Below are 16,076 nucleotides of genomic sequence, written 5' to 3' on the forward strand. Positions count from 1 at the left end.
ACAGGGGAGATGCGAACGGTGAAGAGAGCAAACGGAAGAACAGCAGCGACACAAAGTTGCAGTTTTCGATGCGGCTCCGGCGGACTTAAAACACCGGCGAGGCAGGAGCGCAGGCTTTCGAGGGGTATGGTTTCGGGTTTTCACAGGGAAGGTGAGGGGCTTCGGGTTTTTCACGAGGAGGAGATAGATAAGGGGTTTGGGGTTTTGGGTTTCATGAGGAGAGAGAAAGAATATGGGTAGGGGTTCTTCTCTTCTTTTTTTTTTTTTTTTTTTCTGAGTTTATCCACCGAAAGGAACAAAATGAAAGAAAGGTTGTGTGTTTTACTTTGCAAACCGACAAAGGAAACATATGGGTTGGGTTTCTATTTTGGGCAAATACTCCACAATAAATTACACTTAAATCCAAAATAATAATAATAATAATAAGAACCTCATAAAATTAAACAATTAAATACATATTACAAACACGACAATATAATTCACATTCCACATCTCGAATAAAATAAGAATTTCCGAAACATAATTAACTTAATAAATATATTTGACGTTTAAATAAACGCTCTTAAAAACAGGGCTATTACATACTACCACCCTTATTTGAAGTTTCGTCCTCGAAACTTGAAAATAAAAATTTAATAAAACCAAATTCGGGCTGTTACAGAGACGCAAAAAATCGGACTTTAACGAATTCAGCATCTGAGCTCACCATCCCCTTATAAATGGTAAAAAAACATTTCATGCTTTTGATTCGATCAGTTTTGACGTCCGAGCTAGGATTTAGGCCTAAATTACGAGTTTGGGCCAAGATGAGCACGAAACAGACGCAAAAAATCGGACTTTAACGAATTCAGCTTCTGAGCTCACGAACCCCTTAGAAAAGGTAAAAAAACATTTCATGCTTTTTATTCGATCAGTTCTGACGTCCGAGCTAGGATTTAGGCCTAAATTACGAGTTTGGGCCAAGATGAGCACGAAACAGACGCAAAAAATCGGACTAGAAACGAATTCAGCTTTTGAGCTCACGAACCCCTTAGAAATGGTAAAAAACCATTTCATGCTTTTGAATCGATCAGTTCTGACATCCGGGCTAGGATTTAGGCCCAAATTACGAGTTTGGGCCAAGATGAGCACGAAACAGACGCAAAAAATCGGACTTTAACGAATTCAGCTTCTAAGCTCACGAACCCCTTAGAAATGGTAAAAAAACATTTCATGCTTTTGATTCGATCAGTTCTGACGTCCGAGCTAGGATTTAGGCCTAAATTACGAGTTTGGGCCAAGATGAGCACGAAACAGACGCAAAAAAATCGGACTTTAACGAATTCAGCTTCTGAGCTCACGAACCCCTTAGAAATGGTAAAAAAAACATTTCATGCTGTTGAATCGATCAGTTCTGACGTCCGAGCTAGGATTTAGGCCCAAATTACGAGTTTGGGCCAAGATGAGCACGAAACAAACGCAAAAAATCGGACTTTAACGAATTCAGCTTCTGAGCTCACGAACCCCTTAGAAATGGTAAAAAAATATTTCATGCTTTTGATTCGATCAGTTCTGACGTCCGAGCTAGGATTTAGGCCTAAATTACGAGTTTGGCAAAGATGAGCACGAAACAGACGCAAAAAATCGGACTTTAACTAATTCAGCTTTTGAGCTCACGAACCCCTTAGAAATGGTAAAAAAAATTTCATGCTTTTGAATCGATCAGTTCTGACGTCCGAGCTAGGATTTAGGCCCAAATTACGAGTTTGGGCCAAGATGAGCACGAAAGACGCAAAAAATCGGACTTAACGAATGCAGCTTCTAAGCTCACGAACCCCTTAGAAATGGTAAAAAAACATTTCATGCTTTTGATTCGATCAGTTACTGATAGAGATTTAGGGCTAAATTACGAGTTTGGGCCAAGATGAGCAACGGAAGCAAAAAATCGGACTTTAACGAATTCAGCTTAGCTCACGAACCCCTTAGAAATGGTAAAAAAAAACATTTCATGCTTTTGAATTGATCAGTTCTGACGTCCGAGCTAGGATTTAGGCCCAAATTACGAGTTTGGGCCAAGATGAGCACGAAACAAACGCAAAAAATCGGACTTTAACGAATTCAGCTTCTGAGCTCACGAACCCTTAGAAATGGTAAAAAAACATTTCATACTTTTGATTCGATCAGTTCTGACGTCCGAGCTAGGATTTAGGCCTAAATTAAGAGTTTGGGCCAAGATGAGCACGAAACAGACGCAAAAAATCGGACTTTAACTAATTCAGCTTTTGAGCTCACGAACCCCTTAGAAATGGTAAAAAAACATTTTAGGCTTTTGAATCGATCAGTTCTGATATCCGAGATAGGATTTAGGCCTAAATTACGAGTTTGGGCCAAGATGAGCACGAAACAGACGCAAAAAATCGAAATTTAACGAATTCAGTATCTGAGCTCAACATCCCTTTAGAAATGGTAAAAAAACATTTCATGCTTTTGAATTCGATCAGTTTTGACGTCCGAGCTAGGATTTAGGCCTAAATTACGAGTTTGGGCCAAGATGAGCACGAAACAGACGTAAAAAATCGGACTTTAACGAATTCAGCTTCTGAGCTCACGAACCCCTTAGAAATGGTAAAAAAACATTTCATGCTTTTGATTCGATCAGTTTTGACGTCCGAGCTAGGATTTAGGCCTAAATTACGAGTTTGGGCCAAGATGAGAAAAACGCAAAAAAACGGACTTTAACGAATTCAGCTTCTGAGCTCACGAACCCCTTAGAAATGGTAAAAAAACATTTCATGCTTTTGATTCGATCAGTTCCGACGTCCGAGCTAGGATTTAGGACTAAATTACGAGTTTGGGACAAGATGAGCACGAAACAAACGCAAAAAAACGGACTTTAACGAATTCAGCTTCTGAGCTCACGAACCCCTTAGAAATGGTAAAAAACATTTCATGCTTTTGATTCGATCAGTTCCGACGTCCGAGCTAGGATTTAGGACTAAATTACGAGTTTGGGACAAGATGAGCACGAAACAGACGCAAAAAATTGGACTTTAACGAATTCAGCTTATGAGCTCACGAACCCCTTAGAAATGGTAAAAAAACATTTCATGTTTTTGATTCGATCAGTTCTGACGTCCGAGCTAGGATTTAGGCCTAAATTACAAGTTTGGGCCAAGATGAGCAAGAAACAGACGCAAAAATCGGACTTTAACGAATTCAGCATCTGAGCTCACCATCCCCTTATAAATGGTAAAAAAACATTTCATGCTTTTGATTCGATCAGTTTTGACGTCCAAGCTAGGATTTAGGCCTAAATTACGAGTTTGGGCCAAGATGAGCACGAAACAGACGCAAAAAATCGGACTTTAACGAATTCAGCTTTTGAGCTCACGAACCCCTTAGAAATGGTAAAAAAAATTTCATGCTTTTGAATCGATCAGTTCTGACGTCCGAGCTAGGATTTAGGCCTAAATTACGAGTTTGGGCCAAGATGAGCACGAAACAGACGCAAAAAATCGGACTTTAACGAATTCAGCTTCTGAGCTCACGAACCCCTTAGAAATGGTAAAAAAACATTTCATGCTTTTGATCCATCAGTTCTGACGTCCGAGCTAGGTTTTAGGCCAAAATTACGAGTTTGGGCCAAGATGAGCACGAAACGACGCAAAAAATCGGACTTTAACGAATTCAGCTTCTGAGCTCACGAACCCCTTAGAAATGGTAAAAAAATTTCATGCTTTTGAATCGATCAGTTCTGACGTCCGAGCTAGGATTTAGGCCTAAATTACGAGTTTGGGCCAAGATGAGCACGAAACAGACGCAAAAAATCGGACTTTAACGAATTCAGCTTCTGAGCTCACGAACCCCTTAGAAATGGTAAAAAAACATTTCATGCTTTTGATTCGATCAGTTCTGACGTCCGAGCTAGGATTTAGGCCTAAATTACGAGTTTGGGCCAAGATGAGCACGAAACAGACGCAAAAAATCGGACTTTAACGAATTCAGCTTCTGAGCTCACGAACCCCTTAGAAATGGTAAAAAAACATTTCTAGCTTTTGAATCGATCAGTTCTGATTTCCGAGCTAGGATTTAGGCCTAAATTACGAGTTTGGGCCAAGATGAGCACGAAACAGACGCAAAAAATCGGACTTTAACGAATTCAGCTTCTGAGCTCACGAACCCCTTAGAAATGGTAAAAAAACATTTCATGCTTTTGATTCGATCAGTTCTGACGTCCGAGCTAGGATTTAGGCCTAAATTACGAGTTTGGGCCAAGATGAGCACGAAACAGACGCAAAAAATCGGACTTTAACGAATTCAGCTTCTGAGCTCACGAACCCTTAGAAATGGTAAAAAAACATTTCAGGTTTTTTAATCGATCAGTTCTGACGTCCGAGCTAGGATTTAGGCCTAAATTACGAGTTTGGGCCAAGATGAGCACGAAACAGACGCAAAAAATCGGACTTTAACAAATTCAGCTTCTGAGCTCACGAACCCCTTAGAAATGGTAAAAAAACATTTCATGCTTTTGAATCGATCAGTTCTGACGTCCGAGCTAGGATTTAGGCCTAAATTACGAGTTTGGGCCAAGATGAGCACGAAACAGACGCAAAAAATCGGACTTTAACGAATTCAGCTTCTGAGCTCACGAACCCCTTAGAAATGGTAAAAAAACATTTCTGCTTTTGAATCGATCAGTTCTGATTTCCGAGCTAGGATTTAGGCCTAAATTACGAGTTTGGGCCAAGATGAGCACGAAACAGACGCAAAAAATCGGACTTTAACGAATTCAGCTTCTGAGCTCACGAACCCCTTAGAAATGGTAAAAAAACATTTAGCTTTTGAATCGATCAGTTCTGATTTCCGAGCTAGGATTTAGGCCTAAATTACGAGTTTGGGCCAAGATGAGCACGAAACAGACGCAAAAAATCGGACTTTAACGAATTCAGCTTCTGAGCTCACGAACCCCTTAGAAATGGTAAAAAAACATTTCATGCTTTTGAATCGATCAGTTCTGACGTCCGAGCTAGGATTTAGGCCTAAATTACGAGTTTGGGCCAAGATGAGCACGAAACAGACGCAAAAAACGGACTTTAACGAATTCAGCTTCTGAGCTCACGAACCCCTTAGAAATGGTAAAAAAACATTTCATGCTTTTGATTCGATCAGTTCTTGACGTCCGAGCTAGGATTTAGGCCTAAATTACGAGTTTGGGCCAAGATGAGCACGAAACAGACGCAAAAAATCGGACTTTAAAATTCAGCTTTGAGCTCACAAACCCCTTAGAAATGGTAAAAAAAATTTCACGCGTTTGAGACGATCAGTTCTGACGTCCGAGCTAGGATTTAGGCCTAAATTACGAGTTTGGGCCAAGATGAGCACGAAACAGACGCAAAAAATCGGACTTTAACGAATTCAGCTTCTGAGCTCACGAACCCCTTAGAAATGGTAAAAAAAACATTTCATGCTTTTGATTCGATCAGTTCTGACGTCCGAGCTAGGATTTAGGCCTAAATTACGAGTTTGGGCCAAGATGAGCACGAAACAGACGCAAAAAATCGGACTTTAACGAATTCAGCTTCTGAGCTCACGAACCCCTTAGAAATGGTAAAAAAAACATTTCATGCTTTTGATTCGATCAGTTCTGACGTCCGAGCTAGGATTTAGGCCTAAATTACGAGTTTGGGCCAAGATGAGCACGAAACAGACGCAAAAAATCGGACTTTAACGAATTCAGCTTCTGAGCTCACGAACCCCTTAGAAATGGTAAAAAAACATTTCAGGCTTTTAATCGATCAGTTCTGACGTCCGAGCTAGGATTTAGGCCTAAATTACAGTTTGGGCCAAGATGAGCACGAAACAGACGCAAAAAATCGGACTTTAACGAATTCAGCTTCTGAGCTCACGAACCCCTTAGAAATGGTAAAAAAACATTTCATGCTTTTGATTCGATCAGTTCTGATTTCCGAGCTAGGATTTAGGCCTAAATTACGAGTTTGGGCCAAGATGAGCACGAAACAGACGCAAAAAATCGGACTTTAACGAATTCAGCTTCTGAGCTCACGAACCCCTTAGAAATGGTAAAAAAACATTTTGCTTTTGAATCGATCAGTTCTGATTTCCGAGCTAGGATTTAGGCCTAAATTACGAGTTTGGGCCAAGATGAGCACGAAACAGACGCAAAAAATCGGACTTTAACGAATTCAGCTTCTGAGCTCACGAACCCCTTAGAAATGGTAAAAAAAACATTTCATGCTTTTGAATCGATCAGTTCTGACGTCCGAGCTAGGATTTAGGCCTAAATTACGAGTTTGGGCCAAGATGAGCACGAAACAGACGCAAAAAATCGGACTTTAACGAATTCAGCTTCTGAGCTCACGAACCCCTTAGAAATGGTAAAAAAAACATTTCTGCTTTTGAATCGATCAGTTCTGATTTCCGAGCTAGGATTTAGGCCTAAATTACGAGTTTGGGCCAAGATGAGCACGAAACAGACGCAAAAAATCGGACTTTAACGAATTCAGCTTCTGAGCTCACGAACCCCTTAGAAATGGTAAAAAAACATTTCATGCTTTTGATTCGATCAGTTCTGACGTCCGAGCTAGGATTTAGGCCTAAATTACGAGTTTGGGCCAAGATGAGCACGAAACAGACGCAAAAATAGGACTTTAACGAATTCAGCTTCTGAGCTCACGAACCCCTTAGAAATGGTAAAAAAACATTTCATGCTTTTGATTCGATCAGTTCTGACGTCCGAGCTAGGATTTAGGCCTAAATTACGAGTTTGGGCCAAGATGAGCACGAAACAGACGCAAAAAATCGGACTTTAACGAATTCAGCATCTGAGCTCACCATCCCTTAAAATGGTAAAAAAAATTTCATGCTTTTGATTCGATCAGTTTGACGTCCAGCTAAGATTTAGGCCTAAATTACGAGTTTGGGCCAAGATGAGCACGAAACAGACGCAAAAAATCGGACTTTAATGAATTCAGCTTCTGAGCTCACGAACCCCTTAGAAATGGTAAAAAAACATTTCATGCTTTTATTCGATCAGTTTTGACGTCCGAGCTAGGATTTAGGCCTAAATTACGAGTTTGGGCCAAGATGAGCACGAAACAGACGCAAAAAATCGGACTTTAACGAATTCAGCTTCTGAGCTCACGAACCCCTTAGAAATGGTAAAAAAACATTTCATGCTTTTGATCGATCAGTTCTGAAGTCCGAGCTAGGATTTAGGCCTAAATTACGAGTTTGGGCCAAGATGAGCACGAAACAGACGCAAAAAATCGGACTTTAACGAATTCAGCTTCTGAGCTCACGAACCCCTTAGAAATGGTAAAAAAACATTTTAGGCTTTTGAATCGATCATTTCTGATATCCGAGATAGGATTTAGGCCTTGTAATAGCCCTGTTTTTAAGAACCTTTATTTAAAAGCTAAAAGTGGATAAGACCATCATTCTTAATGGTTAAGAAAGCTTGTGGATAAGCATTACCATTCTTAATGGTTAAGAAAGCTTGTGGATAAGCATCATCATTCTTAATGGTTAAGAAAGCTTGTGGATAAGCATCATCATTCTTAGTGGTTAAGAAAGCTTGTGGATAAGCATCATCATTCTTAATGGTTAAGAAAGCTTGTGGATAAGCATCATCATTCTTAATGGTTAAGAAAGCTTGTGGATAAGCATCATCATTCTTAGTGGTTAAGAAAGCTTGTGGATAAGCATCATCATTCTTAATGGTTAAGAAAGCTTGTGGATAAGCATCATCATTCTTAATGGTTAAGAAAGCTTGTGGATAAGCATCATCATTCTTAATGGTTAAGAAAGCTTGTGGATAAGTACTATCATTCTTAGTGGTTAAGAAAGGTCAAAGAGGATAAGAACCATCATTCTTATTAGCTAAGAAGGCTTTGGAAACCAATAGATAAGTTAGAAAGTCCTTGAGAGCCTTAAACATTAAGATTATGAAAATAGTTTGGAGATTGTTTTATCGGGTAGCGATGAACTTCCAGTTAAAGAGCCAATTGGGATTGAATCCGAGCTCGGAACCCAACCAAACTTGATATATGACATGCTTGGGATGTCTTAAGGTTAAAATGGTCATTTATCCCCAAGAATTACGTGGCTCAATAGGTGAAATTGCTTACATAGTAAAACCTGGCCAGCTAAAATTACAGCTCAGACCTATGCTCAAAGAAAGCTGCTTAGCAGCTTCTTAAATGTCGATCTCTCAAAGAACTTTTTATGCATGAAAGCCAACACCTTAGGCTAACAACTCAAGCAAGAATCACCTAAAAACTCCAAGAAACCGACCTTGCCCAGATGAGGTTTCCCTCCCCTGGGGGTACCGCCAGAACAGACTATAAAAGCCTGTTCTGGATTTTCGTCTCTTTTCTCTTATTTCTTCCTCTTGAACACGCACTTTTCTTTACATATAACTCTTCTAGACATCCATACAAAGTAGTTCAAGCTTTGGTTCCAATCTTTAGACCTTAAACTCATATAGAAAACCTTGCTGAAAGATCACATAAGTTGTTGTAAGTTCAACAGTTTACACCTCTTGTATTTAAGCTTAGTTTTTCCTATCTATAAGCTTGTTTAAACTAATCTTTAGCATTTTATACATTCAGGGGAAGCTGTAGGAGTAGTTAACCAAGTGGATTAAGGAATTTCGTGGCTTCAAGCATCCTTAGTTAAGGTACACACTTAGTTTGGTTTTACCCTAGAGATTTACATACCTATAGTTAGGTGATTGTTTCTTTCTAGTGTAAACCATGTTTATGAAATGAATTTACTTATGATGTGTATTTTATTATGTGTATATTGAGTATATTACATGAGTATAACATGCTAAGGTTCATTAGAGATGTTTCATTTGACCTAAACAACACTTATACACTAAGTCATTACGATTATGATCCTTAATGGAATGTGTTTAGTATATGGACTTGTGGAGTAATTATGATGATTAAGGTGAAGTTGTTATGTTATTGTTGTTGTGGAGTTGTTGTGGTGGTTGTGGTGAAGTTGTTGTGGAGTTGCTATTGTTTTGTTGCTCTGTTGTAGTAGTGTTGTTGGGTTATTGTTGTTCTGTCATTGTGGTTGTGGTGGAGTTGCTGTGAAGCTGTTGCCTATTGTTGTTGTTGTATCGTTCTTATTGGATAGTCGTTGTTGATGATACGAGGGAAGTCCTAATCTTAGAATTGGGAAACTGTTATAATTATTGTAGTTGGAGTTGATATGTATGAAGTCGAGTTATGAGTTATGGGAATGACTTCATTAATTTCTATTTGCGGGATTCAGTTTTATTAGCATAATGGTTGCGTTAGAAGAAGATAATTAGAATAGTTAAGATTGGTTGTTGATTATTGTTATTGTTATGAGGTGATTATTGGAGGATGATTTTGGAATGGAGTATCATTCAGAATTATGAAGGAGATTATAATGTTGGAATTGATATATTGGTTAAGGATTTGAGTGCAACATAGAAATCAGTTTATTGAGGTTTATTTACGAGTCGAGCTAGCTTTATATTCTCAATATAATTGTTGGTAGCACAATTAGGTGCTTGATTTAGGTACAGTTGTGAGTTATGTTTAGTTTGTTTAGCTATATAATTTGGAATTATGATTATGAATTGGGATGCAAGTCGATGTAGCTAATATCATCGAAGTTATAGATGTTAATTAAGGATTAAGGAAATTATAATGTTAAAGGTTGATAATTTGTGAATTGGGAATTAGTTTAAGTTTGGTTATTGATTATTGATGTTATCATGAGATGGTTGTTGGAGAATGGCTATGTAGACGTATATAATTCAAGATGATATGGGAAATCAAGTTATGATGCTTGGAGGTTTCGTATAATTGTTATAGAGTTGAGGTAACCTTTGGGTTCAGCAAAATATATTTAAATGCTCCCGTGGGCGTTATATTGAATTTTGGATATCATATATCGTTTGTGGTAATGGCCAAGATTATAGATACATCTCTATGAGTTAGTTGTGAATTGCTATTGGATTGTTATAAAAGTATCATTTTGTTCAATTATCGAAGTCGTTCGAAAATACTATATTTCTCAAAATATGATTTGGTATGATAATGAGGAAATGATTCAGATATGAGTTAAGACCAGATAAGGTCGAATATGGTGTTATGTTATGAGTATTGAGGATTCAAGTATGAATCATTAAATATCTTATTTTATAAATATGAAAGTGAGGCATGAATAGGCACCCCGAGTTAGGGCGGGTAGAGTCCCTAGCTGTTGCCTTCCAGGAGGGGCGAATTCCTGGCGTTATAGGACATGTCCGGGTAAGTCTTGCAAGCATAACAATAAAAGGCTGGGTGACGACCCTCACTAGTTTGGAGACAGCTGGTACTGCGTGGTACCCCTCTCCACTCGTGTTCATGCCAAACGATTTGATTTTGTGAAAATATATCAACTAAGTTGAGTGTGATTATCTGTTACTATAACTATATGTTAGTTTTCAAAAATACACCTAAACTTGTATTTTCTATTACACAGTGTGTACTCAGCTTTGCTGATGGTGTTGTCATTTCTGTGGCCTGTCACTTGGTGGGAGGCAGAGTCAAACATCGTTGCAGGTTTGGTGTTGTGAGCTCAGGATTCCGAAGCGAGGCAAGATAAAGATGCCGTCGTAGCTTATGGATTGAGTTTGTATTTTAGATAGTTAATTAAGGAATAGTTTCTGATATATTTCGTTGTATACAATATTTGGGAATATTAGTCGAGATATCAGTGTAATTGAAGTCTTATATAAAGGATTTTGTTTTGTGGGCCAATAACCCACAAGTTCAGGATCGTTTTCTAGGTTATGTTTCCGTTGCGAGTAAATGTTTATTTCGAGGCTTATTAAGCATTGATTGTGATTAGTGGATCTTAAGTGTCTTTACCTAGCAGCTCGGGAAAACGGGCTGTTACAGGGCTAAATTACGAGTTTGGGCCAAGATGAGCACGAGACAGACGCAAAAAATCGAACTTTAACGAATTCAGATTCTGAGCTCACCATCCCCTTAGAAATGGTAAAAAAACATTTCATGCTTTTGATTCGATCAGTTTTGACGTCCGAGCTAGGATTTAGGCCTAAATTACGAGTTTGGGCCAAGATGAGCACGAAACAGACGTAAAAAATCGGACTTTAATTAATTCAGCTTCTGAGCTCACGAACCCCTTAGAAATGGTAAAAAAACATTTCATGCTTTTGATTCGATCAGTTTTGACGTCCGAGATAGGATTTAGGCCTAAATTACGAGTTTGGGCCAAGATGAGCACGAAACAGACGCAAAAAACGGACTTTAACGAATTCCGCTTCTGAGCTCACGAACCCCTTAGAAATGGTAAAAAAACATTTCATGCTTTTGATTCGATCAGTTCTGACGTCCGAGCTAGGATTTAGGCCTAAATTACGAGTTTGGGCCAAGATGAGCACGAAACAGACGCAAAAAATCGACTTTAACGAATTCAGCTTCTGAGCTCACGAACCCCTTATAAATGGTAAAAAAACATTTCAGGCTTTTGAATCGATCATTTCTGATATCCGAGATAGGATTTAGGGCTAAATTACGAGTTTGGGCCAAGATGAGCACGAAACAGACGCAAAAAATCGGACTTTAACGAATTCGGCATCTGAGCTCACCATCCCCTTAGAAATGGTAAAAAAACATTTCATGCTTTTGATTCGATCAGTTTTGACGTCCGAGCTAGATTTAGGCCTAAATTACGAGTTTGGACCAAGATGAGCACGAAACAGACGCAAAAAATCGAACTTGAATTAATTCAGCTTCTGAGCTCACGAACCCCTTAGAAATGGTAAAAAAACATTTCAGGCTTTTGATTCGATCAGTTCTGACGTCCGAGCTAGGATTTAGGCCTAAATTACGAGTTTGGGCCAAGATGAGCACGAAACAGACGCAAAAAATCGGACTTTAACGACTTCGGCATCTGAGCTCACCATCCCCTTAGAAATGGTAAAAAAACATTTCATGCTTTTGATTCGATCAGTTTTGACGTCCGAGCTAGGATTTAGGCCTAAATTACGAGTTTGGGGCAAGATGAGCACGAAAGAGACGTAAAAAATCGGACTTTAATTAATTCAGCTTCTGAGCTCACGAACCCCTTAGATTTGGTAAAAAAACATTTCATGCTGTTGATTCGATCAGTTCTGATTTCCGAGCTAGGATTTAGGCCTAAATTACGAGTTTGGGCCAACATGAGCACGAAACAGACGCAAAAAATCGGACTTTAACGAATTCAGCTTCTGAGCTCACGAACCCCTTAGAAATGGTAAAAAGAAACATTTCATGCTTTTGATTCGATCAGTTCTGATTTCCGAGCTAGGATTTAGGCCTAAATTACGAGTTTGGGCCAAGATGAGCACGAAACAGACGCAAAAAATCGAACTTGAATTAATTCAGCTTCTGAGCTCACGAACCCCTTAGAAATGGTAAAAAAACATTTCAGGCTTTTGATTCGATCAGTTTGACGTCCGAGTAGGATTTAGGCCTAAATTACGAGTTTGGGCCAAGATGGCACGAAACAGACGCAAAAAATCGGACTTTAACGAATTCAGCTTCTGAGCTCACGAACCCCTTAGAAATGGTAAAAAGAACATTTCATGCTTTTGAATCGATCAGTTCTGACGTCCGAGCTAGGATTTAGGCCTAAATTACGAGTTTGGGCCAAGATGAGCACGAAACAGACGCAAAAAATCGGACTTTAACAATTCAGCTTCTGAGCTCACGAACCCCTTAGAAATGGTAAAAAAACATTTCATGCTTTTGAATCGATCAGTTCTGACGTCCGAGCTAGGATTTAGGCCTAAATTACGAGTTTGGGCCAAGATGAGCACGAAACAGACGCAAAAAATCGGACTTTAACGAATTCAGCTTCTGAGCTCACGAACCCCTTAGAAATGGTAAAAAAACATTTCATGCTTTTGAATCGATCAGTTCTGACGTCCGAGCTAGGATTTAGGCCTAAATTACGAGTTTGGGCCAAGATGAGCACGAAACAGACGCAAAAAATCGGACTTTAACGAATTCAGCTTCTGAGCTCACGAACCCCTTAGAAATGGTAAAAAAACATTTCTGCTTTTGAATCGATCAGTTCTGATTTCCGAGCTAGGATTTAGGCCTAAATTACGAGTTTGGGCCAAGATGAGCACGAAACAGACGCAAAAAATCGGACTTTAACGAATTCAGCTTCTGAGCTCACGAACCCTTAGAAATGGTAAAAAAACATTTCATGCTTTTGAATCGATCAGTTCTGACGTCCGAGCTAGGATTTAGGCCTAAATTACGAGTTTGGGCCAAGATGAGCACGAAACAGACGCAAAAAATCGGACTTTAACGAATTCAGCTTCTGAGCTCACGAACCCCTTAGAAATGGTAAAAAAACATTTCATGCTTTTGAATCGATCAGTTCTGAAGTCCGAGCTAGGATTTAGGCCTAAATTACGAGTTTGGGCCAAGATGAGCACGAAACAGACGCAAAAAATCGGACTTTAACGAATTCAGCTTCTGAGCTCACGAACCCCTTAGAAATGGTAAAAAAAACATTTCATGCTTTTGAATCGATCAGTTCTGATTTCCGAGCTAGGATTTAGGCCTAAATTACGAGTTTGGGCCAAGATGAGCACGAAACAGACGCAAAAAATCGGACTTTAACGAATTCAGCTTCTGAGCTCACGAACCCCTTAGAAATGGTAAAAAAACATTTCATGCTTTTGAATCGATCAGTTCTGACGTCCGAGCTAGGATTTAGGCCTAAATTACGAGTTTGGGCCAAGATGAGCACGAAACAGACGCAAAAAATCGGACTTTGAATTCAGCTTCTGAGCTCACGAACCCCTTAGAAATGGTAAAAAAACATTTCTAGCTTTTGAATCGATCAGTTCTGACGTCCGAGCTAGGATTTAGGCCTAAATTACGAGTTTGGGCCAAGATGAGCACGAAACAGACGCAAAAAATCGGACTTTAACGAATTCAGCTTCTGAGCTCACGAACCCCTTAGAAATGGTAAAAAAAACATTTCATGCTTTTGAATCGATCAGTTCTGATTTCCGAGCTAGGATTTAGGCCTAAATTACGAGTTTGGGCCAAGATGAGCACGAAACAGACGCAAAAAATCGGACTTTAACAATATCAGCTTCTGAGCTCACGAACCCCTTAGAAATGGTAAAAAAACATTTCATGCTTTTGAATCGATCAGTTCTGACGTCCGAGCTAGGATTTAGGCCTAAATTACGAGTTTGGGCCAAGATGAGCACGAAACAGACGCAAAAAATCGGACTTTAACGAATTCAGCTTCTGAGCTCACGAACCCCTTAGAAATGGTAAAAAAACATTTCATGCTTTTGAATCGATCAGTTCTGACGTCCGAGCTAGGATTTAGGCCTAAATTACGAGTTTGGGCCAAGATGAGCACGAAACAGACGCAAAAAATCGGACTTTAACAATTCAGCTTCTGAGCTCACGAACCCCTTAGAAATGGTAAAAAAACATTTCTGCTTTTGAATCGATCAGTTCTGATTTCCGAGCTAGGATTTAGGCCTAAATTACGAGTTTGGGCCAAGATGAGCACGAAACAGACGCAAAAAATCGGACTTTAACGAATTCAGCTTCTGAGCTCACGAACCCCTTAGAAATGGTAAAAAAACATTTCATGCTTTTGAATCGATCAGTTCTGACGTCCGAGCTAGATTTAGGCCTAAATTACGAGTTTGGGCCAAGATGAGCACGAAACAGACGCAAAAAATCGGACTTTAACGAATTCAGCTTCTGAGCTCACGAACCCCTTAGAAATGGTAAAAAAAACATTTCATGCTTTTGAATCGATCAGTTCTGACGTCCGAGCTAGGATTTAGGCCTAAATTACGAGTTTGGGCCAAGATGAGCACGAAACAGACGCAAAAAATCGGACTTTAACGAATTCAGCTTCTGAGCTCACGAACCCCTTAGAAATGGTAAAAAAACATTTCAGACTTTTGAATCGATCAGTTCTGATTCCGAGCTAGGATTTAGGCCTAAATTACGAGTTTGGGCCAAGATGAGCACGAAACAGACGCAAAAAATCGGACTTTAACGAATTCAGCTTCTGAGCTCACGAACCCCTTAGAAATGGTAAAAAAAACATTTCTGCTTTTGAATCGATCAGTTCTGATTTCCGAGCTAGGATTTAGGCCTAAATTACGAGTTTGGGCCAAGATGAGCACGAAACAGACGCAAAAAATCGGACTTTAACGAATTCAGCTTCTGAGCTCACGAACCCCTTAGAAATGGTAAAAAAACATTTCATGCTTTTGAATCGATCAGTTCTGACGTCCGAGCTAGGATTTAGGCCTAAATTACGAGTTTGGGCCAAGATGAGCACGAAACAGACGCAAAAAATCGGACTTTCAAATTCAGCTTCTGAGCTCACGAACCCCTTAGAAATGGTAAAAAAAACATTTCTAGCTTTTGAATCGATCAGTTCTGATTTCCGAGCTAGGATTTAGGCCTAAATTACGAGTTTGGGCCAAGATGAGCACGAAACAGACGCAAAAAATCGGACTTTAACGAATTCAGCTTCTGAGCTCACGAACCCCTTAGAAATGGTAAAAAAAACATTTCTGCTTTTGAATCGATCAGTTCTGATTTCCGAGCTAGGATTTAGGCCTAAATTACGAGTTTGGGCCAAGATGAGCACGAAACAGACGCAAAAAATCGGACTTTAACGAATTCAGCTTCTGAGCTCACGAACCCCTTAGAAATGGTAAAAAAACATTTCATGCTTTTGAATCGATCAGTTCTGATTTCCGAGCTAGGATTTAGGCCTAAATTACGAGTTTGGGCCAAGATGAGCACGAAACAGACGCAAAAAATCGAATTTAATTAATTCAGCTTCTTAGCTCACGAACCCCTTAGAAATGGTAAAAAAAACATTTCAGACTTTTGAATCGATCAGTTCTGATTTCCGAGCTAGGATTTAGGCCTAAATTACGAGTTTGGGCCAAGATGAGCACGAAACAGACGCAAAAAATCGGACTTTAACGAATTCAGCTTCTGAGCTCACGAACCCCTTAGAAATGGTAAAAA

The 16,076-nt window shown here is 39.4% G+C and overlaps 1 long non-coding RNA gene across 1 annotated transcript; it reads left to right on the forward strand.

The window, feature by feature from the left end:
- Positions 1-7,729: 7,729 nt before the first annotated feature.
- Positions 7,730-10,854, forward strand: LOC130592147 (uncharacterized). The gene is made up of 3 exons (XR_008970357.1): positions 7,730-8,516; positions 8,610-8,677; positions 10,569-10,854. It is a non-coding gene; the product is annotated as an uncharacterized LOC130592147 (long non-coding RNA).
- The last annotated feature ends 5,222 nt before the right edge of the window (positions 10,855-16,076 follow it).

This window comes from Beta vulgaris, chromosome 1 (genome assembly GCF_026745355.1).
Source record: "Beta vulgaris subsp. vulgaris cultivar EL10 chromosome 1, EL10.2, whole genome shotgun sequence".
NCBI classification, from domain to species: domain Eukaryota; kingdom Viridiplantae; phylum Streptophyta; class Magnoliopsida; order Caryophyllales; family Amaranthaceae; genus Beta; species Beta vulgaris.